This window comes from Oncorhynchus kisutch, linkage group LG14 (assembly GCF_002021735.2).
Source record: "Oncorhynchus kisutch isolate 150728-3 linkage group LG14, Okis_V2, whole genome shotgun sequence".
In the NCBI taxonomy this organism is placed as follows: Eukaryota; Metazoa; Chordata; class Actinopteri; order Salmoniformes; family Salmonidae; genus Oncorhynchus; species Oncorhynchus kisutch.
This window is the reverse complement of record NC_034187.2, coordinates 33,883,848-33,908,046: the sequence shown is the minus strand read 5'-3', so window position 1 is coordinate 33,908,046 and position 24,199 is coordinate 33,883,848. Positions and strand designations below refer to the sequence as shown.

At 41.7% G+C, this 24,199-nt stretch overlaps 1 long non-coding RNA gene across 3 annotated transcripts; it reads right to left on the bottom strand.

Moving 5' to 3' along the window:
- Positions 1-1,004: 1,004 nt before the first annotated feature.
- Positions 1,005-16,836, bottom strand: LOC109903931 (uncharacterized). Of its 3 annotated transcripts, XR_004202767.1 has the most exons (6): positions 16,731-16,826; positions 15,780-15,906; positions 15,656-15,712; positions 10,840-10,950; positions 4,109-5,213; positions 1,005-1,661 (listed from the first exon to the last, which is right to left on the bottom strand). It is a non-coding gene; the product is annotated as an uncharacterized LOC109903931 (long non-coding RNA). The 3 variants fall into 3 exon arrangements; XR_004202766.1 differs by having other exon boundaries at positions 15,780-16,836; XR_004202768.1 differs by lacking the exons at positions 15,656-15,712; positions 16,731-16,826 and having other exon boundaries at positions 15,780-16,219.
- Between the last annotated feature and the right edge of the window lie 7,363 nt (positions 16,837-24,199).

Genomic DNA, 24,199 nt, shown 5'->3' with positions numbered 1-24,199 from the left:
CAGGTCAGGCAGAGGTCGGTAATCCTGAGTAGGGGCAAAGGTACGGGACAGCAGGCAGGCTCAGAATCAAGCAGAGTGGTCAGGCAGGCGGGTAGGTGGAGACAAGCACAAGGACAGGTGAAAAACAGATCAGGGCATGACAGCACATGAAGAAACTTTAAGTTCTTGACTGACCTTCATGTCTTAAAGTAATGATGGACTGTCGTTTCTCTTTGCTTATTTGAGCCGTTCTTGCCATAATATGGACTCGGTCTTTTACCAAATATATTCTGTATACCACCCCTACCTTGTCACAACCCAAATGATTGGCTCAAACACATTAAGGAAAGAAATTCTACAAATGATGAATGAAGCTCATATGAAGCTGGTTGATAGAATGCTAAGTGTGCAAAGCTGTCATCAAGGCAAAGGGTGGCTACTTTAAATCATCTGAAATATTTTGGACAACCAAATTGAAGCAAAAATGATTGATGAAATCAAAGTGTTTCAGCTGTATGGCGATTTGCGATTCATAACTTACATTTTACCGGTGTTACCAGTAATAGCAGTAGTAGCATGTTCAAGCATGCCACACACTCAAACCCACAAAGGCTGATGCTCCAGATACTCAACTAGTCTTAAGGCCAGTTTTATTGCTTCTTTAATCAGGACAACAGTTTTCAGCTGTGCTAACATAATTGCAAAAGGGTTTTCTAATGATCAATTAGCCTTTTCAAATGATAAACTTAGATTAGCTAACACAACATGCCATTGGAACACAGGAGTGATGGTTGCTGATAATGGGCCTCTGTACGGCTATGTAGATATTCCATTAAAAACTAAATCTGCCATTTCCAGCGACAATAGTCATTTATAACATTAACAATGTCTACACTGTATTTCTGATCAATTTGATGTTATTTTAATGGACAAAAAAAATGAATTTCTAAGTGACCCCAAACTTTTGAACGGTTGTATATATCAGAAATAATTATTTTGATCAGGAATAATGAAACTGTCACAAGTTATACTTTAGTGTGTTTCATTTCTCATGGTTATAACAACATTGTAACATCTGCATTCTTTTTAAGAAAAATAGTGTATGTTTTCACATGGAATAATATAACTCTAGAGCCCACACAGGTGCATAGGACAATGTGGTCAAGTAATGTTATTCCTTATCCACTTAATGTTTTCATTTATAATTATTAATTTTTTTTAAACACTTGCTCGCCTCACTTTTCTGTGTGGAAAATCCATTAAACGGTTAATTAATTTTGTCTGGTATCACTTCCTCGATTCGGCTCGTACCTGGCTCGAACTCGAGACCTCTGCTTTGCTAACACACATGGCCTCCCTCCTTGACAACATTCCAACGGTTTGAGCCACCCAAAAGGTACCGATTGGATGGCTCCATCCACGACATTTAAAGCTAGCTGTGGAGTGAGCTTACGGTATGTACTTAACTCCGTTTCATGGGCTCACAATTAATTAAGTCAGACATGTTTTCCGTCAGCAGTATTGTTAAAAACCCTGAACATCTAGGAAAGTCTAAGGTTGTGTTGTTGGTTGGCTCGACTAGGAAGGTTATGTTGTAGGTTGGCCTGTTTTCCATTCTCTCTGCATGGGCGGGATGTCTGTGATCCAGTACTGAAACAGGGACACAACTGCAGTGGCATCACCTGGAAAGAGAAGAGACAAACGTTACATTACAGTTGATTGCAATCAGGAATAGTGAGTGGTTAAACGTTAGTTAATGAGGTCATTACTGCTGTTCCATAGTGGTGAGGACAAGTAAACCTAACCTAGTTATCCTAGGCTAAATCCAGTATTGTACTGCCAGTGTACTCCTATCACCTACAGTACCTCACTGTTTCCTAACAGCTTCCCTTTCCCCCTGGGCTATGGCTTTTATCTGACTGTTCCGTTCAAGCAAAAATTAAAAGGAGATTCCATTCAACAGGTGCATGAAAGTCATTAAATAAAACTGTCAGCAGACGTCATCCCTGAACGAGAGGTGTTGGGTGAAACAGTGAAATATAAGCTGTGGGATATTCCTTAGCGCTGCCCCTTGGGTGAATTGATTCCTCCTCTCTCTCAGTTCTGAAAGGAAGCTCCAGTGAACTGTAAAAAGATGTGAAGGACTTTAAAACAGGCTAAACCAACAGCACACCGCAGGCTTACTGGGCTAAAGCATTGGTGGCCAGAAGCGGCTGGTTTTATTCCACTGGTGGCCAATTCCATTTGTGTTTAGCTCGATGAATACCCCACTTTGCATTTGCCACCTAAAACATTTATAGTACCCCATTGACATTCTGTTAAATGGAAATGTGCTTTTAGCAAAAAATAACAAGGGGGAATATTTTGCCGCTCCGACAGAATATGCAGGTGGGAATAGATTTGTTTTAACAGACTAAATGGTTATTAGACTTCTTTATTTCCCCTTCAAATGACTAATTAAGTTTCAGGGAAATACACAAAGCTTGCCCACATCTGGAGAGCAGGTGGAGGGACCAGCAAGAATACACTGTGTGGTTTGAGTCTATAGTGAGTCTATTGTTGGAACTGATCACTGGTTTGGACTGGAGCCTGTTTTCCTCCTCAGCGTTGCCTTAGCGACGAGAGTGGAAAGAGGAGCGTCACTATTGCCACCTGCTCAACTGTGCCCTGAATCCCCTGGACAGGACAGTCATATAACACTCCAGAATAGTACACTCTTCCCCAGGGACAGCCAAGTATCCACTGATCCTATTAGTCAATTAGGGCTGGGAATTGCCAGGGACCTCACGATACAATATTCTATATGTATTGCGATTCAATATGGCGATTTATTGCGATTTCATGTTCCAAACATATTGGTCTGCTGCAGAGAGAAGAGAGACCATGATCAGTCATGGAAATAAAAGTGTTGTAAACATGTTGGCTCAGGTACAGCCGACTAGCTCTAAGTAACGCAAAAAATCTATATAATATCATCCAAAAATAATATCGCAATATGTAACTATCGATTTTCCCTCCCATCACTATTAGTAGGGTGTCTAATCAAAAACGCATCTTTTGACCAATGGATAAAATAATATGTTAATTGTGTTGATGCCCCTCTATGAAAACACATGGTCCAAACCGCATGTCTCTATCATAATCTGTTCAAAAGTTATTGGCGTTGCTACCCTTGTAGGATGGCCAAAATTAGGGTGAATAATTCAATGGAGGCCAGAGGGAAAAAGTTGTCAAATATTTGGAAAATAGCATCGTGTCAGCTAGGCTGAATGCTGTGCGATAATTGAGGCAAACTGACAGGCTCACTGTTGAACTCGTCCCCTTTCTTCTCGAATCCAGAGGACATCAAAAATATTGAGGTAAGCTATATATCGATTTTGAGACATGACATGATATTTTAGTATACGCTTTTCATATTAAATTCGAAATTCCTGTTATTTTTCAAAGATTTCACAAAAACAAGCAGATCTCTGAAATGTCAATGGAGCACTGAGCGTACAGCAAGCTTTAAAAAAACACGTTATGTTAATTTAGCTTTTTGCGACTCGCGGAAACATCTTTGCAGACTACCACCACATGGAAAATCCTCAAAAGTCACTGCGAGAAAGCGTCGCCACTACTGTATGTAAACAGAGCTCGGTGCTTATTATCGGACGCATTCGGTTACGAAATCCGACTTTTTGAATATAATTTTCCACTGAACAATTCAGAACATGAAAAATCATATTTGTCTTGGTAAAATGTACTTTATAACACAAGTGAAATTTCATCACAAAAAGTGTGGGCAGAGTGGGTGGACAACATACTATTAGACAGATTTGACCCAAATACACACCTGAGGTCATCTCATTCACAATTTCTAGATCTGTACAAAGTGTGGTCTCCTGGCAGCTCCTGAGTGAAACTCCAGGTGAATGAATGGCAGGAGACGCTGATGATTTTCAAACGGGTTAGTGTTTGGATAGGTGAGAGCATGCATGTATAGGTAAGTGATAGTATGGACAGGTGTGGTCTGGTATTTACAGACAGGTGAGGGCTGATACTGACCGCTGAATGTATTCACGTGAATGGCGTGCTCAGACAAACACCGTTTAATCCAGGTGAGGTAAAACCAGATAAGACTACTCACCAGTAGACATGGTAGAGCTGTTCTGGAGCTCCTGCAGATCCTTTGGCATCCTTGCTGTGTCCTGTTGCTGCACCAGCGACTAGAGGCTGTGGAGCTGGGCCAAAACAGCAGGGGGGAATGTTCCATTGTACAGGCTGGTCAGAAGGCCCTCCACTACCAGATTAACCTGCTTGGTAGTGGAGTGAGTATACTATTACTCCACCAACCATTATAAACTCCGTTGCTGAATGGGCCTGTGTCTAATCACCTGGTCTTTCTCTAGACTGAGGTGCCTTTTAAGGAACAGGAGCATCTGGCCCCTTTAACTGAACTACTGTGGACATTTCCAGAGGTCTTCCTTCTTAGCCTTCCACAGTAATTCACCAACAGAGAAACCTTAATCCCTGGAACCAATGGGATTCTTTGGACTGACTGACTGTCGGTCTGTCTAGCCCTCCAGAGGCAAGTCATGGAGGGATTATGACAGACCAGATGACTGAGCCTGTCCATTACATTTGAGAATGATGAAGTAAACCCAAACACCTCAATGCACCTCTACACCTCGATTCTTAAATCTCTCAAGGTCCTCAAGTTGTTATAGGCTAGTTATTAATGAGCTGTGCTTTCACTTTCAATGTGCGTGTGCTCTGCACAGTGCTGTTCAAATTATTTATTTTCTGCCAATCCCGAAAGTGATAAAATGAACTATGCTTCAGCACTTTTGGCCAGCTCTTAGGAAGACTGAAGCACAGCCTAGGCTATATGTGACCGTATCTGGGTTGATTAGCAGCCCTGGTATGTCACACTCACAATCAGACACATAGATCTTGTGTGGTCCTGAGGAAGATTATCACTTCAGCTGCTCTTCTCTTCCTCCCCCCCTCGAGCCGCAGCACGCGGCACCAGACCCAGAGACAAGAGCTTCTGTTTATGACGTTGCTTCCTCCTCTTCTTGATGAGCCACACTCCTTCCTCCATGGAGGTCCCCAGGGTTGGATCCTGTAACCTGGCCCGCTCCGTCCACCACTGTCCCACCTCCTGGAGCTATAGTTCCCATTTCTCCTTCTTCTTCCTCCATCGTCTTCTTCTACCTCTTCATCTTTGTTGGACTCATGAGTGTTCTCAACTGAAGGGAACAATAAAAAAGTGAGAGCTTTTTAACGTTCATGACTTTCACAAACTAGTGTCTAATCCCTTAAAGCTGGAATCCGCAATTGTAAAACTGCCACGTCCTTTTGTGAAATTAGAACAACAAAGTCACTGCAAACAACGAACACAGTTTTTTCCCCTCGGACATCATTGCATGCAGCTGCAGTGCAATTTGTTTCACTACCATGCAATACGCTCCCCAGCGCTGCTTCGCCAAAAAAAACAACGGCTATGGCACTGTTTCCCCATATTGCGGAATCCAATGCAGAATTTTTAGATCAATACCTATCTTACTGTAATAGTTTTCCATTTAAATTGACAAAAAAATAATAATCTAGCAAAAAACGATTTCTCAAGCAGAATTTAACTAGGACTGTCTGGGAGTGGTCTGAGTTGGGAGGGGAAAACTGAAAACTAGCAGTCTGGAACTCTTTGTTATTGGTCTATTAACAAATGTACCGCATGGTGAGGTCAGCAGGCAAGCAGAAACTCACGTCCATGCAAACCTGCTGATTAGAAGGTCCTGTGTAGATTGCATTTTAAACCAGCAACTATCAGAAAACAACATTGATTTGGCGGCAGGTAGCCTAGAGGTTAGAGCGTTGGACTAGTAACCGAAAGGTTTCAAGATCGAATCCCCAGGCCGACAAGGTAAAAATCTGTTGTTCTGCCACTGAATAAGGCAGTTAACCCACTGTTCCTAGCCTGTAATTGAAAATAAGAATTTGTTCTTAAGTGACCTGCCTAGTTAAATGAAGGTAAATAAAATGTCACATTGTTACCATGTTAGTTTCATCAGCTGTTGTACAATATGATACAAGAAAAACATTTTGACTGCCCTGGGCCTTTAAGGCAAGAATCCCATTTGGCTGTAGTAGTGATCCCTGTGATCCAAATTCATCAAAAGTACCCATTTCATCGCACTTGGAATGAGCCACCTTCTACACCATGTCTACCCGGCCTTTAACACAAGACTTTGTTTATTTTGTAACAGATCAAGCTAATTCAGCAAGCATATTCAGCCAAGCTGCACCCCTTGGATGACCCTGCCTATAGACCTCTCTGTAGCCGTGGGGCTGGATTGATGCTCCAGGATGGGTGGATATCCACTGTCCAGGATCACAGAGCACAAATCTGACCGAATCGCCTGTGGTAAAGATGGGGCCTTCCCACACACAGCAGAGAGTGGAGGTTTTTCCCTAGGGTAACTGGTGGGTAGAGAGGCTGTCTGGAAAACGGCAACTCAACCACAGTCTACAGACTCCAGCACCACTACTACAGAGCGTAAATGCACACACTGTTAGGTGGGCGGCACACACACACACTCTTTCTCTAGGCTTTCAGCAGAATGTTGATAGCTTAGCGGTCCGAAGGGGAAGCAGCTACCATATGGGCAGCTGTGCAGAGACAGAGAAAGTGGCATTTTAACCATCTTAAAAAACATTTGATTTATTTATCCATTTTCAGCTGTGAAAGAAACTGCGCAAATAGCAAGCTGGTAAACTATTATTCACGGCATTTACATAAAACTATTCATAAAAACCATGTACAGTGCATTCGGAAAGTATTCAAACCCCTTGGCTTTTTCCACATTTTGTTACGTTACAGCCTTTCTAAAATTGACAAAAAAATGTTTTCCATCAATCTACACACTATACCCCATAATGACAAAGTTAAAACAGGTTTTTAGAAATGTTGACTAATTTATAAAAATAAAAAAAATACAGAAATAGCTTATTTACATAAGTATTTAGACCCTTTGCGATGAGACTTGAAATTGATCTCAGGTGCATCCTGTTTTCATTGATCATCGTTGAGCTGTTTCTACAACTTTATTGTAGTCCACCTGTGGTAAATTAAATTGCGTGGACATGATTTGGAAAGGTACACACCTGTCTATATAAGCTCCCACAGTTGACCGTCCATGTTAGAGAAAAAAAACAAGCCATGAGGTCGAAGGAATTGTCCGTAGAGCTCCGAGACAGGATTGTGTCGAGACACAGATCTGTGTAAGGGTACCAAAACATTTCTGAACCATTGAAGGTCCCCAAGAACACAGTGACCTCCATCATTCTTAAATGGAAGACGTTTGTAACCCCCAAGACTCTTCCTAGAGCTGGCCGCCCAGCCAAACTGAGCAATCGGGGGAGAAGGGCCTTGGTCAGGGAGGTGACCAAGAGTTCCTCTGTGAAGATTTGAGAACCTTCCAGAAGGACAACCATCTCTGCATCACTTCGCCAATCAGGCCATTACGGTAGAGTGGCGGGACAGAAGCCATTCCTCATTAAAAAGCACGACAGCCCGCTTGGAGTTTGTCAAAAGACATAAAAAGACTCTCAGATCATGAGAAACAAGATTCTCTGGTCTAATGAAACCAAGATTGAACTCTGGCCTGAATGCCAAACGTCATGTCTGGGAGAAACCTGGCACCATCCCTACGGTGAAGCATGGTGGTGGCAGCAAACTGGGAGTTTAGTCAAGATTGTGGGAAAGGTGAACGGAGCAATGTACAGAGAGATCCTTGATGAAAACTTGCTCCAGAGCACTCAGGACCTCAGACTGGGGCAAAGATTCACCTTCCAACAGGACAACGACCCTAAGCACACAGCCAAGACAACACATCTTGGAGTGGCTTCGGGACAAGTCTCTGAATGTCCTTGAGTGGCCTAGCCAGAGCCCGGACTTGATCCCGATCGAACATCTCTGGAAAGACTTGAAAATAGCTGTGTAGTGAATCTGACAGAGCTTGAGAGGATCTGCAGAGAAGTATGGGAGAAACTCCCAAAATACAGGTGTGCCAAGCTTGTAGCGTCATACCCAAGAAGACTCAAGGCTGTAATCGCTGCCAAAGGTGCTTCAACAAAGTACTGAGTAAAGGGTCTGAATACCTACCTGTTTTTGCTTTGTCACTTTGTCATTATGGGGTATTGTGTTTTAAATACATTTTTGAATAAGGCTGTAATGTAACAAAATGTGGAAAAAGTCAAGGGGTCTGAATACTTTCTGAATGCACTGTAGGAAGCGATTTGCTGTTGGAGGTAATATGTAAATTATGCGGCAGATATGGGGCTAAGATAACATGGGCTCGATAATAGACGCTTAATGCAGCAAGGTCCAGGTCAATCAATCGTGGTTCAAAGACACAGGCTGTCCTGTAGAATGAAGACGGACGTGTGGTACATTCACACGCACGCATAGTATTAGTCATGAAAAAAAATTGTCTGTTTTAAAAGGGAAACAGGTGAACTGCAGTCATCTAAGGAATGTGAGTCACACTGCTCCCTCTAGTGGTCAGGTAGGCTAAGTCTATTAGTGATCCAGAAACAACATTGTAATGTTGACAGGAGGGATGAATAGTAAGGTCATCCAAGGCCTCTCTGATGAGTACATCTAAACCACTGATAAGATATCCTTCTTGGCTGAGTTGGTCCCTCACTTTACACATTTTGACAGTCTACGAACTCCAAGGCCTTGTGGGAGTTTGAAGGAATTAGGCTTTTGGAAACAAATTCCCTGTGACATGCATAGACACACAGGCCTAAAAGTACTCACCAACTAGCGGGCTCTGGGCAGCCCAAATACAATGCAGTAGAGTTGCTATTAACTAGGCAAATAGCAGTAGACATTGCTCTTAGTGTCAGATTATTCAGTCACTTGAGTATTGCTGAGCTTCTCCCCATGCCTCTTTACTTGTTTTTGGTGTGTATACTGTTCATTGAGATTTTCCCATAAGTGGGCCTTTTCAAATATGCAATATACATGATGATTTCATTCCTTGCTTAGATGTTAATTTAAAAAATGGAGAAGAACTGCATCATGCATATACGCCCAGCTGCTCTACATGGAAGTACTTTAAGCCATTATTCAAAATAGACATCTGCCACGGTAAATGTTAAGACTTTGAAGAAAAAAATAAAATAAATACAGATATTCATGACTGAGTTTGTCATGCTCTTTGCTTTCTCCATGGTAACAACAAATATTTAAAGCGGTAGGCATACCGTACCTGCAAGCGTAATGTAGCACAGAGCCACAGACACAAACATCCACTCAAAACCACTCTACTACTCCATGTGTACTGCTACAAGATTAGGCCTATCCTGTGCTAACCTCTACTACTTCTAAAATAGTGCTGCTTGTCAGAAAAATGGAATGGCCAAGCATTAAAGGTGCAATACGAAGAAATCGCTCCGCCATTTTCTGGTTACAAAAGTGTGAATAGTTCGCCAAATTTCAGTTGGTGACAAAACAAGCAATAGTGTAGAGAATCATTGTACCATCTAAACTGCTGTGAAATATATTTTCAATAAACAACAATATTGTGTTTTCAGCTTGTGTACAAAACCGAAAGACGCAAGAACAAAACTTAACGGGAAGCATAGAAATAGCGCACATAGAACCGATCTACCGGTTCTTAGACTTGCTTTTAATGAGAATGATAGATCTATAACTCACATTTCTATGTGAATTTGGACAGGCTTTAAGAGAAAGTATTAATAGGCCTAAATTGCTGACTCGGCCTAAACCATTGTAACGGGCAAATATAGCTCAATTGAGTATGCCTTGATGTCATAAATTCTTGAGCTGCTAGAAAAACATGTCTTCCACTTAATTAACACAATTGCTGCAGAGAGCTGGTAAAGTGTAAATACTAGTACAACCCATTCAGTGTACAAATTAAGCTGTTGCCTTAGGCTATTCTCTAATGGCAATACTCATCTCATCAGTTTCAGCCAGGTAGCCCAAACCCCCTACCCCTCCAGCAGGCAGACGGTGAGTGAAATGGACTTGGGGGTAGGACGGCTTAAAGCAGCTTGTTCATTCAGCTGTTTCGTGATGCCAGGGAAACCTCCACTAAACACATCTACTGTACTTGGTTACATCTCAGTCTACTGACCACATATCAAAAAATATATACGTTCTTTGGTAAATCAATGTCAACTGTTGAGCCAAAATGGTTTAATTGAGTGCCCACATAAGCCATTTACACTGAGATAATCAACCCATATCTGTAATGACAACCATAACATTTGACCTTGAGAACACACTGAGCAACAGCATCAACCATTTGATTTAACTAGGCAAGTCATTTAAGAACAAATTCTTATTTACAATGACGGCTTAGCCCAGCCAAACCCTAACCCGGACGATGCTGGGCCAATTTTGCGCTGCCCTATGGGACTCCCAATCACAGCCGGTTGCGATACAGCCTGGAATCGAACCAGGATCTGTAGTGAGGCCTCTACCAGGATCTGTAGTGAGGCCTCTAGCACTGAGATGCAGTGCCTTAGACCACTGCGCCACTCGGGAGCCCCAAACTGGCTGGTCTAATCCATGTGGCACAGAGATTGAAAAGATCCCATCTCAATGCATGGGGTACACTCTGCATAACCATCTAACAACTAAGATCATGGTTAAAACTATTTGTTCCTGCTTTTTCCCCACAACTGGACAGGAAAAGACAATCAAGGAGAGTGATAGTAACACTGAGCACTGAGCCGAACCGGGGAACCAGGGAGAGGCCTCGATGGTAAATCCCTTGCTTTACGGCGCATCTCTTTCCCCACAGACAGTCCATAAATGTAAGATTATAGCCCTCTTACCAAATCCACAGTATTTATGCATGCTGGCTGAAGGCGTGACAGATCCCTCTGCACTCGTCTTGTAATGTGCACTCGTCTGCCTGGCTGGGGATAGTGTTATCCCTCTATCTCCTGCGACACAGAGCAAATGAGAAAGAAAGAACATTAGCTATACTGTAAGTACTGGCAGTTGGTTTGGAGGTGTTTGTAGCTATATCATTTCCAGAGTGTGAAACCAACTTAGTTGGGAGTAATAAAAAGCAGGTGATGTCTCACTTTGCTCAACTCCGGAAACAATATTTATTTCAAATCAAATTTTATTAGTTACATGTGCCGAATATTTGTTACATGTGCCGAATACAACAGGTGTAGACCTTACAGCGCAAGGCCTACTTACAAGCCCTTTAACCAACAATGCATTTTTAACAAAAGTACGTGTTAAGTAAAAAAATAAGTAAAAAACAAGAAACCAACAGTTACAAATAATTAAAGAGCAGTAAAATAACAATAGCGAGGCTATAAACTTGGGGTACCGGTACAGAGTCAATGTACAGAGGCACTGGTTAGTCGAGGTGATTGAGGTAATATGTACATACATGTAGGTAGAGTTAAAGTGACTATACATACGTAATACACAGAGAAAAGCAGCAGCATAAAAGAGTGTGGGGGGGGGGCGATGCATATAGTCTGGGTAGCCATTTGATTAGCTGTTCAGGAGTCTTATGGCTTGGGCGTCGAAGCTGTTGAGAAGCCTTTTGGACCTAGACCTGGCGCTCCGGTACTGCTTGATGTGCGGTTGCAGAGAGAACAGTCTACAGTTGAAAGTGTAGTTTACATACACTTAGGTTGGAGTCATTAAAACTCGTTTTTCAACCACTCCACAAATTTCTTGTTAACAAACTATAGTTTTGGCAAGTTGGTTAGGACATCTACAATGTGCATGACACAAGTAAGTTTTGTTTACAAAAAGATTATTTCACTTATAATTCCTGTATCATAATTCCAGTGGGTCAGAAGTTTACATACACTAAGTTGACTGTGCCTTTAAACAGCTTGGAAAATTCCAGAAAATGATGTCATGGCTCTTGTAATGATCTTTGTCTTCATCGGATAAGGAGTAGGAAGGATCGGACCAAAATGCAGCGTGTTAAGTGTCCATGATTATTTATTATAACAGAACACGAAAATACAAAATAACAAAGTGAATGTAAGAAATGAAAATCAAACAGTCCTGAAAGGTGAAAACACAAAACAGGAAACAACTACCCACAAACACCAGGTGGGAAAAGCCTACCTAAGTATGGTTCTCAATCAGAGACAACGATAGACAGCTGCCTCTGATTGGAAACCATACCAGGCCAAACACATAGAAAAGAAAACATAGAAAAACAACAGAATGCCCACCCCAACTCACGCCCCGACCAAACCAAAATAGAGACATAAAAAAGGAACCAAGGTCAGGGCGTGACAGCTCTAGAAGCTTCTGACAGGCTAATTGACATAATTTGAGTCAATTGGAGGTGTACCTTTGGATGTATGTCAAGACCGACCTTCAAACTCATTGCCTCTTTGCTTGACATCATGGGAAAATCAAAAGAAATCAGCCAAGACCTCAGAAAAACAATTGTAGACCTCCACAAGTCTGGTTCATCCTTAGGAGCAATTTCCAAACGCCTGAAGGTACCATGTTTATCTGTACAAACAATAGTATGCAAGTATAAACACCATGGGACAACGCAGCCGTCATACCACTCAGGAAGGAGACGCGCTCTGTCTCCTAAAGATGAACGTACTTCGGTGCGAAAAGTGCAAATCAATCCCAGAACAACAGCAAAGGACCTTGTGAAGATGCTGGAGGAAACAGATACAAAAGTATCTATATCCACAGTAAAAACAAGTCCTACATCGTCATAACCTGAAAGGCCGCTCAGCAAGGAAGAAGCCACTGCTCCAAAACCGCCATAAAAAAGCCATACTACGGTTTGAAACTGCACATTTTTTATATTTTTTATTTTACCTTTATTTAACTAGGCAAGTCAGTTAAGAACAAATTCTTATTTTCAATGACGGCCTAGGAACAGTGGGTTAACCTGTTAACCTTGCCTGTTCTGGGGCAGAACGACAGATTTGTAACTTATCAGCTCGGGGGGTTTGAACTGGCAACCTTCCAGTTACTAGTCCAACGCTCTAACCACTAGGCTACCCTGCCACCACATGGGGACAAAGATCATACTTTTTGGAGAAATGTCCACTGGTCTGAAACAGAACTGTTTGGCCATAATGACCATCGTTATATTTGGAGGAAAAAGGGGGAGGCTTGCACGCCGAAGAACACCATCCCAACCGTGAAGCACGGGGGTGGCAGCATCATGTTGTGGGAGTGCTTTGCTGCAGGAGGGACTGGTGCACTTCACAAAATAGATGGCACCATGAGAAAGGAAAATTATGTGGATATATTGAAGCAACATCTCAAGACATCAGTCAGGAAGTTATAGCTTGGTAGCAAATGGATCTTCCAAATGGACAATGACCCCAAGCATACTTGCAAAATGGAATAAGGACAACAAAGTCAAGGTATTGGAGTGGCCATTGCAAAGCCCTGATCTCAATCCTATAGAAAATTTGTGGGCAGAACTGAACAAGTGTGTGCGAGCAAGGAGGCCTACAAACCTGATTCAGTTACACCAGCTCTGTCAGGAGGAATGGGCCAAAATTCACACAACTTATTGTGGGAAGCTTGTGGAAGGCTACCCGAAACATTTGACCCAAGTTAAACAATTTAAAGGCAATGCTACCAAATACTAATTGAGTGTATGTAAACTTCTGACCCACTGGGAATGTTATGAAAGAACTAGGAGAGCCACCTCTGGATGAGCGTTTTCCTGTTTGCTTATGGCCGTATACAGCTCATTGAGTGCGGTCTTAGTGCCAGCATCGGTTTGTGGTGGTAAATAGACAGCTACGAAGAATATAGATGAAAACTCTTGGTATAGATGAAAACCCTTTAGCTCAGTGCGGATGTTGCCTGTAATCCATTAATGCACTTATTGATGAAGCCAGTGACTGTTGTGGTGTACTTCTCAATGCCATCGGAAGAATCCCGGAACATATTCCATTCTGTGCTAGCAACACAGTCCTGTAGCTTAGCATCTGCTTCATCTGACCACTTTTTTATTGACCAAGTCATTGGTGCTTCCTGCTTTAGTTTTTGCTGGTAAGCAGGAATCAGGAGGATAGAATTATGGTCAGATTTGCCAAATGGAGGGCGAGGGAGAGCTTTGTATGCATCTCTGTGTGTGGAATAATGGTGGTCTAGAGTGTTTTCCCCTCTGTTTGCACATTTAACATGATGGCAGAAATGAGGTAAAACTGGTTTAAGTTTCCCCGGCCACTAGGGACACCACCTCTGGATGAGCGTTTTCCTGTTTGCTTATGGCCGTATACAGCTCATTGAGTGCGGTCTTAGTGCCAGCATCAGTTTGTGGTGGTAAATAGACAGCTACGAAGAATATAGATGAAAACTATCTTGGTAAATAGTGTGGTCTACAGCTTATCTTGAGATACTCTATCACAGGCGAGCAAAACCTTGAGACATCCTTAGATATTATGCACCAGCTGTTGTTTACAAATATACATAGACCGCCACCCCTTGTCTTACCAGAGGCTACTGTTCTATCCTGCCGATATGGTGTATAACCCGCCAGCTGTATGTTATTCATGTCGTCATTCAGCCACAACTCGGTGAAACATAACATTTTACAGTTTTTAACCTTTTTGGGATAGGGGGCAGCATTTTCACTTTTGGATGAATAGCGTGCCCAGAGTGAACTGCCTCCTACTCTATCCCAGATGCTAATATATGCATATAATTATTAGTATTGGATAGAAAACACTCTGAAGTTTCTAAAACTGTTTGAATGATGTCTGTGTGTATAACAGAACTCATATGGCAGGCGAAAACCTAAGGAAAATCCAACCAGGAAGTGGGACATCTGAGGTTTGTAGTTTTGACCTACCGAATACACAATTGATATGGATAAAGTTGCACTTCCTACGGCTTCCACTAGATATCAACCGTCTTTAGAAACTTGAATGAGGATTCTACTATAAAGGAGGGGCTCATGAGACCTGTTTGAGTCAGTGGTCTGGCAGAGTGCCTTGGTCTCATGACGCGCGAGTGCCTTGGTCTCATGACGCGCGCTCCCGACAGAATTCCCGAAGGAATTCTCCGGTTGGAACATAATTGATGTTTTATGTTAAAAACATCCTAAAGATTGATTCCATATATCGTTTGAATTGTTTCTAAAGGACTGGAACGGAACTTTTTGAGTTTTTGTCTGGACGAAGTGCCTGCGCCTCATGAAGATGGATTACTGTGCTGAACACGCTAAGAACAAGTGGCTATTTGGACATAAATGATGGACTTTATGGAACAAATCAGTCATTTATTGTCGAACTGTGATTCCTGCGAGTGCCTTCTGATGAAGATAAAGGTTAGTGATTAATTTATCTATATTTCTGCGTTTTGTGGCTCCTATCTTCGTCTGGAAAAATGGCTGTTTTTTTTACTTGGCTATGCCCTAACATAATCATATGTTGTGCTTTCGCTGTAAAGCATTTTGGAAATCGGACACGATGGGTAGATTAACAACAGATTTATCTTTCATTTGCTGTATTGGACTAAAAGACGTGCTGCCTTTTCGCCAGCGGAACCCCTGCCCTAGAAAGGTTAATGTCCCGTTGGTAGGATATACGTGCTTGTAGTTCGTCTATTTTATTTTCCAACGATTGTACGTTGGCTAACAGGACCGATGGTAAAGGCAAATTACCCACTCACCGCCAGATTCTTACAAGGCACCCCGACCACCGCACTCGATATCGCCTTCTCTTTCTCCTGCGAATGACAGAGATAAGAATAATTTGAGAATAACTTGTATATTGTAATATGAAACTCTACTTACCAGTGATAGTGCCGTCCTCCTCTAGGCCTACTTTTGTTTCACAGAGGTCTCAAGGGGTGGAGAGCTGGATTCTTTCACAGGCCTGGTAGGTAAGGTACAGCATCTTGAAGAACCTTAGACTGGAATACTGAAACAAAGTTAACTAACATTCTTAAAGGTGCTTCACATATTTTTTTGCATAGTAATGTCTAAATATGTCAAATATACCTGGCGCTAATAGTGGAATGATAGTGTTTCACAACATTACTTAACTGCCACTGTTGTGATTGGCTAAGATATTTGCCTATTGATTTCTCCCTTCAGGGGCGGCTTCTGTTGTAAAAAGTATATATATAATCTTATGTGTAGCATCTTTTAACTTTTATTTTACTTTGCTGTCCATGTCAAGTACAAGCCATAGGCTTCAAATAAAAATGTAGTTAATGGACAAATGGGGGGGGGGGGGGGGAATCATCACAACAGCAGCTAATAGATGTATACATCTATGAATGTATTGCAAAAACACCGGTCACACAATTGACAGGGCAGGATGCCACTTGCGTTTGACACAGTGAGATGCGCGAAGTGAGTAGCAGCCTTGCTAGCAGGATAGCTAGCTAGTACAAACTTGTAAAACCAGCTAATGTTAGCTAACGTTACGTCTGGCGTTAGAAGCGAAATGGACTTACCTTGTTTCCTATGTGCCATATCACTAGAATTAACTCGAATGCACCATTAAACAAACCTGTGATGAACGCTAAAGCTATCAGCTAGATAGCTCGTTAGCATAGCCATCTACCCTGCTAGTGAGTGTTTTGCAGCTTTTAAGAACTTCTGGAATGACACTCCATCATTGCATTGACGAAGCATGCCCCGTTACCACTGAAATCATTTAGCCAAATATCATTTTGTGTGTGTGTGTGAGTGTGCACAGCGGTGAAAGAAAAAAAACAAGCAAGCTGGAGCACAGACCTCACATCCATACGAGAATGGAACCAAAGACTGTATGGTTTAGAAACTGATAGAAGTTCAACTGCCTGCATCAGTCCCCCTGCCAGACAGTGGCTCCCTATATCCTGATCAACAGCTCCCCCTCTGGTCGCATCCAGTAAAACTCCATTGACATGCGCAAACTAAGCCAGATGTGAAGAACGGTTTGAAAGCAGCGCATGGAAACCGCGATGTGAATATCAAATAGGTAGGTACCAATGGCTCAGCATCAGGACCAGAGTGAGCCTAGTTTGGAATGGGCGCACCCTCTAAACTTCGCTGGAAACCTCAGCATGTGAACGGGATTTGAGGAGGAATTACCTACTGTAGAATGTCAGCCCTGAAGAAGGTAACACCATTTTTGATAATCTACCCCTCATGTCATAGTTATACCCTATTCGAAAAGTCTAAAGGGGTCGGATTAGCAACGTTGGCAGCACATGGATTTCAGTGTGTTTGAATAGTCAGTGATTTTAGCATAGTGATAGATTAAGTGTTCAGTTTGGAAATGGGTGCGTCTCAGCATCTTACTTCCAAATACATTTTTTTCTGTATGGCTGATCAGTCTTATGTAATATCCACTGTTTAAGAATTTTGATAGATGATTTTGGTAGGAAAGCTCATTCATTACTTTTTAGTTACCTGCAATTATTAATTCCCCCCCTGCATCTTTCCTAGAAAGATTATCATTGGAATGATTTTGCACTGTGGTGCACCTGACATGCTTTTGTACACAAACACACCACTGTTCTCTCTGGCTGCTACTGCATACATGCACAACTTTGCCCCGGAGGAGAAGAGTGAGAGATGGGAACTTTCTAGGCAAAAAAAAATATTTTTTTTGTGAGATGTAAACCTCTGAAATGGAAGAAATGTATCTTTCACAGAGCATCTCATCTCACACACTTCTGTGTGTAGCCGGCAGACATGCAATGTGCTGCTGCTATCTGTCTGTGTGGACTATGTTCAGTGGAAGCAGTGGTGGTGGTTAGTAGTGGGTACCGCTTGCCTTTTGCATGCTTTGAAGGGAGAGCTCGGTTCAGCTAGGGAAGGGAGGCAGGCAGCCGTGTTTGAATAGTCACTTTCTCTGTCTGTGAGGAGCTGGGAGGAAACCTGGGTAAACATGTTATGTAATGATCGGGTGTTGAGGACACTGTGAGAGAAGCCAAGTATTCAACAAGACTATCTGGGACAATAATAATCAACTAGTACACTGTGCATTTATTTATTTGTGGCCAAAGAGCAATAGCAGCAAGACTAGATGTATTCCCATGAAGGATGCATAGAATCTGTGAATTAGGTTACATCACTTGGGCTGCGGCTGGCATACTGGAAATGCATACAGTATGATGTGCTATTGTCAGGTATGATGATGAGTCAAAGGCCACAGTAGTTAGGATTCACAATTTGCAGATGCAATGATTGATGCCAAACAAAAATGCTGTTATTGTGTGCAAAATTGGGTTTTTGAACACCACGGGAAGAAATGCTGTAAAATTCCTGGGACACATTGGCACAGTACAATCAATTATCTGGTTGCACAGAGACCACATATAGGCTAGTGGTTGACTGAGTTCCCACTGGGCTCAGATGGCAGTTCAACGTCTAGTTTTGATTTACATTGGTTGAGTTGTCAACTTATGTGAATTCAATGTGAAAGGAACAAAACATGTCTGGATCATTCGATTTAGTTTAAAATTTGGATGAAAAAAACATGTAATTCCCTTATGTTGATGACCTTTTGCATATCAGTTTACCACATTGATTCAACAACATCATATTGAATTATTTTTGTTGAACTGATGTGGAAACAACATTGATTCAACCAGTTTTTTCCCGGTAGGTTGTAAATATTCCACAAACATCATAGGTGTTTTTATTTAACTAGGCAAGTCAGTTATGAACTGCCTTGTTCAGGGGTAGACCAACAGATTTTGGATTAAATCTAGCAACCTTTAGGTTACTGGCCCAACACTCTAACCACTAGGCTACCTGCCACCCCCTAAAAAGGTGAACATTGTCATTTGCATGTAATCTCTCCTAAAAGCTGAATGGCTGGCACATTGCGATCCCTCAAACCTCATATTTCCTAAACAGTTCAAATACGCTAAACCTTGCCTCTTCAATAATACAAAGAGATTGTCCGTATTTTTAGCCCATAGTTCCCAACGCATCTTTCTTCAATGACAACCAGCTGCACGGCAGAAACTTTGTGGTAGATTCCTGTGTGTTTCTCTCTGGACGAGGAAGAGAGAGGATCGCTACAGTTGCAACATGGAAACTGCATGTCTTACCATGTGGAAGCAAGCTGAGGGCATGTCAATTGCAAGGTGTTCTGTGTTCATTTATTATGCATGCATGTGTGAGAGATAGTGTTTTGGCAAAGCCCTGTCGTGACAGCCAGGAGGAAAGCAGTGTGTAATGAAATGAAGTGAATGGAAGAAGGGGGCAGACCTGGCGTCAAATGAGCAGGGAGTTATCAAGATTGGCAACTATAAATGATTAGTATGTGTTTGTGTGGTATTGTACGTGTGTGTGTGCGTTCGTGTGTGTGTCAGGGCTGGGCTCAATTCAGAATTGAATTGAGAATTCCTCATGAATTCCAATGAAATGATTGCATTTTAATTGAATTTTAATATAAGTAGTTAACAGGATACAGAATTGCAATTCGAATTTGCATGAAAGGAAATAGAATTGATATCAGTGAAATTCAATGAAATGTAAATGTCTCTTCTAATCTATATTAGGTGTAGTCTATACAAAGATTCATCTTGTACATTAAACATAATGTCATTATATACAGAAAGTATTCAGACTCCTTGACCTTTCCAACATTTTGTTGAATTACAACCTTATTCTAAAATGTATAACTTTTTTTAACTCCTCAATCTACACACAATACCCCATTATGAAAAAGCGAAAACAGGTTTTTAGAAATGTTTGCAAATTTATAAAATATTACAAACAGAAATACATATTTACATAAGTATTCAGACCCTTTGCTATGAGACTCGAAATGGAGTTCAGGTGCATCCTGCGTCCACTGATCATTCTTGAGATTGGACATGATTTGGAAAGGCACACATGTCTATATAAGGTCCCACAGTTGACAGTGCATGTTAGAGCAAAAACCAAGTCATGAGGTCGAAGGAATTGTGCGTAGAGCTCCGACACAGAATTGTTTCGAGGCACAGATCTGAGGAAGTGTACCAAAAAAATGTCTGTAACATTGAAGGTTCCTAAGAACACAGTGACCTCCATCATTTTTAAATGGAAGAAGTTTAGAACCACCGTGACTCTTCATAGAGCTGGCCGCCCGGCCAAACTGATAGCCACTCTGACCTTCCAGAAGGACAATCATCTCTCCAGCACTCCACCAATCAGGCCTTTATGGTAGAGTGGCCAGACGGAAGCCACTCCTCAGTAAAAGGCAGTAAGCTTGGAGTTTGTCAAAAGGCACCTAAAGGACTCTCAGACCACGAGAAACATTATTTAACACTTTGGCCTGAAGGCGTCACGTCTGGAGGAAACCTGGCACCATCCCTACGGTGAAGCATGGTGGTGGCAGCATCATGTTGTGGGGATGTTTTCAGTGGCAGGGACTGGGAGACTAGTCAGGATCGAGTGAAAGATAAACAGAGCAAAGTACAGAGAGATCCTTGAAAAAATTAAAACCTGACCCAGAGCACTAAGGTCCTCAAACTGGGACGAAGGTTCACCTTCCAACAGGACAACGACCCAACGACCCAGCCAAGACAACGCAGGGGTGGCTTCGGGACAAGTCTCTGAATGTCCTTGAATGGCCCAGCCAGATCCCTGACTTGAAAATAGCTGTGCAGTGACGGTCCGCATCCAACATGACAGAGCTTGAGAGGATCTGCAGAAAACAATGGGAGAAACTCCCCAAATCAGGTGTAACAAGCTTGTAGTGTCATACCCAAGAAGACTCAAGGTAGTAAGCGCTGCCAAATGTGCTTCAACAAAGTACCGAGTAAAGGGTCTGGATACTTATGTAATATTTGGGTTTTCTTTGTTACAAATTCTAAAAACCTGTTTTTGTGTGTAGATTGATGAAAGAAAAAACGATTTAATCAATTTTAGAACAATGCTGTAATGTAACAAAAATTGAGAAAATGTCAAGGGGTCTGAACATTTTCCAGTTGCACTGTATAACAATTTGTATCCAGGACAAAACGGGATTCTGTACAGGCTAACTTCTTTTCAGTTCTTTTTGTCAATTAGGTTAGTATTGTGGTGTAACTACAATGTGGTTGATCCATCCTCAGTTTGCTCCTATCACAGCCATTAAGCTCTGTAACTGTTTTAAAGTCACCATTGGCCTTATGGTGAAATTCCTTCCTCTCTTCCAACTGAGTTAGGATGGACCCCTGTATCTTTCTAGCGACTGGGTGTATTGATACACCATCCAAAGTATAATTAATTTCACCATGCTCAACGGGATATTCAATGTCTGCTTTTTTTATTTTTTTACCCATCTCCCAATAGTTTCCCTTTTTCACGAGGCATTTGCAAACCACCCTGCTTTGTGGTTGAATCGGTGTTTGAAATTCACTGCTCAACTGAATTACGTACAATTGTATGTGTAGTGTACAGACATGAAGTAGTCATTAAAAAAATCATGTTATACACTATTACTGCACACAGAGTGAGTCCATGCAACTTATTATGTGTCTTGTTAAGCAAATGTTTACTCCTGAACTTGTTTTAGGCTTGCCATAACAAAGGGGTTTAAAACTTATCGACTCGAGACATTTCAGCTTATTCATTTTTAATTCATTTGTAAACATTTCAAAAAACATAATTCCACTTTGACATAATGGGGTATTGTGTGTAGGCCAGTGACACAAAAATATACATTTGAATCATTTTTAAATTCAGGTTTTAACACAACAAAATGTGAAAAAAAGTAAAGAAGTGTGAATTCTTTCTGAAGGCACTGTATATCAAAATGAACCCAGTTGAATGAAGACACATTTATAGGATTTTGTTGTATTACAACTGCAAATGAGACCATATGCACGTGCCTATACTGCTTGAACTCCAATATACCTTAAGTATAATTATGAATGTGGTTTTATTTGGAAATGACTCATTTTGTTTGGACATGCTCAGGTTGACTTTTTCATGGAATCGCCCAGGCACAGACTTAATGGGCCCAGTCAGTGTGAGTTAAATTTTATTAAGTTACTGTAAAAACACAGAGTTCTGGCTTCTTTAGTCAACAAACAGTAGGCTAATTGTTTAAATGGGTCTTAATTGGTAATTATTCTCCCTTTGGTATCACTTCTCCTGCTCGGGTTTGCTCTGATTTCAGCAGTTGAAGAACTTAACCACTATTTTGTACAGTACTGTATAGGGCTGCACAATTAATTGAATTGACATCGAAATATTAACATGTGCAATATCCATATCGCAAGAGATTCATAGCGCATGCAATATTTTGAAACGCATCTCCTCACTGTTAGATTCACCAGAAGGGTAAAATAAAGTCAACTGATTGTTCCAAACAAGAACAATGCTTCTTTTCACTTAGCTTCTTACCATAAGTCGTTACATTTCTATGATTCCAACAGTTCGCCCAAGTGTTTTGATCTAGGCAATATCTTATGTCAAATCGCAATAGCAAAATTTGGTAGTATGGTTAATGTTTGGCCATATCATGCAGCCCTAGTACAGTACAGTTGTTCAGCTATAGGTCTAGTAGTCTATCTTGTCTGTGGGTGTAGTTTGCTGGTGCAAATCGTGAATGTGAAAGTGCAGTTTTCTTGAACAAACTGTCACCTCCTGTGCTCTGCAGTGCACTTCTCTGCTTTGAAAGTTAAGCAGAGGGAGAGATTATCAGTCATACAGACGTGAGAAAAACACTCTACTGTGTGAACTTAATGGAGGGGTGATGATATTAGAGGCTGAGATGTTCTCATTTACAGCAAGCACCTGGGGAATAGTTACAGGGGAGAGGAGATGAATGACCCATTGGAAGCTGAAGATGATTAGGTGGCCATGATGGTGTGAGGGCCAGATTGGGTATTTAGCCAGGAAACCAGGGTTAACACGCCTACTCTTACGATAAGTGCCATGGGATCTTTAGTGACCACAGGGAGTCACGACACCCGTTTAACATCCCATCCGAAAGACACCACCCTCCACAGGGCAATGTCCCCAATCACTGCCTTGAGATATTTTATCTAGGACCGGAAGAAAGAGTGCCTCCTACTAGCCCTCCAACACCACTTCCAGAAGCATTTGGTCTTCCTTCCAGGAACTGACCAGGACCAACCCTACTTAGCTTCAGAGGCAAGCTGGCAGTGGGATGCAGGATGGTATACTGCTGGCAAATTTTTATGAATGCCATAGGTAGTGGATTTGGAAACAAAAAACATAACATGTCATTCTGGAAAGTGGCTGCTTTACCTGATTTATTGTCATATTGTGTAGCGATAATGTGTTAATCTTTACAAACTGTCTTTCTACAGTTTGTTTTATGAGAGAGCCTACCATGTTCAAATCCTCTTCCTGAAGTATAACCTAGACTTCATCTCATTTTAACCTTCATTCAGAAATTCTCTCTCTCTCGCTCTCTTTTCTTCCCTGATATGAACTGTTGGCACTGCCTCGGTCTGTCCCCCCTTCTATCTAACATGAGTGTGAGACACTGTAGCCAAACTCTTCATCCTGCTGTGCACCACAAGTACTGTATAACTGGTCACCTGTACCATGCTATGTCTATGGGATGTATCGACCTCTCCTCAACCCCACCGCTCACTCCACTGATATGGAGGGCTGCCTGCAGATGGACATCCTGTAGTGATTTCACCTCCAGAAGTTAAAAACATATTTTATATCTCCATGTGCAGATATATGCAGTGAAGTATGCAGTGAAGTGCAGTGCTCTCAAACTCTAAATGAACATGGTTCTACGTGAAAGAATGCACGGTATACTGCCAGCGAGCGATGCACTGTAAATCTTTACGAAGCGGTTTTGGTGGGTATTTTGGTGTGAACCTTTATGGGTGATGCAAACACGGCGGCATAGGTGTTGTAAAATACAGTATCTTCGCTTTAGAGTGCATGAGTACACTTGTTCTGAAACTGAAAGCATCTACATGTGAAGTGGAGGCAGTCTACTTGGTGTAGTACAGAACTTTCCTGCCATGCAGGACATTTTAAACCTGGAGTACATTTGAGGTTTAAAAAGGCTCCTGAAGTTTGTAATTTACACTTTGAAATCTCTGACTTGATTTTCCCTTACAAATGTTTTTTACCAACCCCTACACAAATGTCCGTTAATTATAATCCATAATTCACATTTCCTGTTGCTGCAGGATTATTATCGCGCTGTAGCAAACTAGCTCAAATTAAGATCCTACCTACATCAATAGGTGGCTTATAGTGCTTTCCCCTTTTAGGTACCTTTCAGCCAGTTCACTGCT